Source organism: Mesoplodon bidens (genome assembly GCF_964165515.1).
Source record: "Mesoplodon bidens genome assembly, contig: HAP1_SCAFFOLD_53, whole genome shotgun sequence".
NCBI lineage: Eukaryota > Metazoa > Chordata > Mammalia > Artiodactyla > Ziphiidae > Mesoplodon > Mesoplodon bidens.
In genome coordinates, this window is record NW_027671920.1 from 1,526,631 (window position 1) to 1,529,449 (window position 2,819).

Here is a 2,819-nt window from a genome sequence, read left to right on the forward strand (position 1 = left end):
AAACAAGTAAACAACAGAGCTACAGAGCCAAGAGCACTTCCAGTCTAGGGAAAATACCTTGGCAAAACTGAAAATCAATAAGACACAACCACCGCAAAATTTAGGGCTGCACTGCTTACAAGAACCTCAACTTGGGTACACCTTAAATATCCCAGGAAAGGCAAAATTGGTTCAAGAAATTGTGGTACTTACGTACGATGGAATATCCCTCAGCCATGAAATCAATGTCATAAGGGCAGTAGCAGCAAAATGAGTGGATTCAGGTACGATGATTCTAAGTGAAATAAGTCACACAGAAAAAGAAACTTATCATAAGATTTCACTTATGAAGATCCTGTAAAGGTGGCTACACATGAACTGAGTTAGGAAAGAGAACAGTGTCTCACATGTAGAAAACACTCTTTTGCCTGCTTAAGGGGGAAGGAGAGGTGGGGTGATGCATAAAACCAGAGTTTGATATAAGCACAGGTACTGTTCCAAAAGCCAACTATGGAACAGAGAAGACCTACACCTTCCACAGTGAAAGGGACTCAACACCCCATATTTCCAGCAGAGGAATAAAACTGACTAGTAAGAATCTTAAAACCTATGTCTTGATATGTCTCCATAAGGGAATCAAGTGTTTCTAGACTGGCGTAAACATGAAAGTGAGAATCAGCTCAAACCCACTATAAAAAGGAATTTCAAAAACAAAACAATAAAACAGGGAAATTCTTTACAATTCCTTCAGGGTTTCTGATGAAACATGGAATGACCCTATCTACAATGACAGCTGGATGTGGCATAAGGCTGGACACTTGGGACTGAGAGAATTGGTGAGATTGGGTGAGCAAATGCAGACCCTTTAAAGCAATAATGCGTGGCACCCTTTCCATGGGTCCCAACTCTCCAGGTTGAAGGTAATATTACTACAGCTATAACATATACGGGAAACCTAGAGCACGGACACACTGTGAATATAAAAGGTTTCTAAAACTCAAGTAATAGTCCCTCTCCTGGTGCTCCGTTTTGACTTTCCAACTGCTTTACTATCAATCTGCCAACTTGGAGAGACAGGCCCTTTAAACTCCTGGTTCGCACAGGTTACCAATTTGGCTGACTATGAAAGGGAAGATGGAGAACCAATGAGAGAGTAGCTGTTAGGCATTTGGACGGGAACATGTCACTCTAATTGCCTGACAGGAAGAAGAATTAACCAAAGTCTCAGCCACCTGCCGGGAACCTGTATAGTTCGCGAACCAAAATTTTGGACTTGCATTCAGCTAACAAAAACGAGTTAAAAAATGGTGCTCAGGGGCACTGCAATTCACATACTGGCAGAGTAATAAAGGACAACTATCATCCAAAAATCTGTTGAGGGAAGGCATCGAGGCAGACTTGAAGGAGAGGCAGAATAGCAGGAAACAGATTTCAAGGGGTACGTTGGAATCACCTTTAAAGCACAGGAAGAGGGGCACAACATCGACAATGATGCACTTGGCCAAACAGGGTGTATATGTTTTCTCCTGAATATATTCAGGAGAAAACGCATACGCCCTTTTTGGCCAAGCAAGCAAGCGGGCAATGCAAATCTGCACTACACAGAAGTATCAATTCCCACAGATCAAAAGGGACATCCTCAAAATGTGTAAAAACCAGAAAGCCAAGACAGGCACTGGAGAACAGGGAGCATGGTTATGCTGATTGGCGGGATGTAAATTGCCAACTCCCTCTTGGGACCAGTGCATTGTGTTCCCAAAAACAACTAAACAACAGAGCTACAGAGCCAACGGTACTTCCTATCTAGGGAATATACCTTGGGAAAACTGAAAATCAATAAGACAGAGCCACCCCAAAATTTAGGGCTGCACTCCTTACAAGAACCTCAACTTGGGTACACCTTAAATATCCCAGGGAAGACAAAAATGGTTCAAGAAATTGTGGTACTTACGTACGATGGATTATCCCTCAGCTATTAAATCAATGTCATAAGACCAGTAGCAGCAAAATGAGTGGATTCAGGTACGATGATTCTAAGTGAAATAAGTTACACAGAAAAAGGAACTTATCATAAGATATCACTTATGAAGGTCCTGTAAATATGGGTACACATGAACTGAGTTAGGAAAGATAACAGAGTAATGAATCTTATCATAAGATATCACTCATAGTGGGAATGTACACATGGCTACGAATGAACTGAATTACAAACACAACAGAGTCACACATTTAGCAAACAATATTCTGCCTGCTTTAGGGGAAAGGTGAGGTGCGTTGATGCATAAAACCACAGTTTTAAATTAGCACAGATACCGTTACATAAACCAAGTATGTAATAGACATCACCTACTCCCGACACAATGAACTGGACTCAACACCCCAGATTCATTACAGAGGAATATATCTGACTCCAAAAATTTTAAAACATATGTATTCTCATGTCTCCATAAAGGAATCATGTGTGTGTATAACAGCATGAACAAAGCACTTAAATTCACCTAACACCCTTATAAAAATAAATTTCAAAAGCAAAATGCAAAAACAGCGAAACAGAGAGAAAGTCTTAAGAATTACTTTCAGGGCCTGTGATGCAACCTGGATTGTCCACCTTTACACCCACAGCTGGATGAGACATAAGACTGGACACTTGGGGCTGACAAGATTGCTGTGGTTGTGTGAGCAAAAGAACACCACTTAGAGGAATACTGTGTGCTACCCATTCTAGTGGTCCCAACTCTCCAGGTTTAAGGGAATCTTACTACAGTTAAAGCATGCATGGGAAACCCAGTGGGTGGTACACTGTGTAATTGGGAAAGTTTTCTAAAAGGTACCTCATTTTT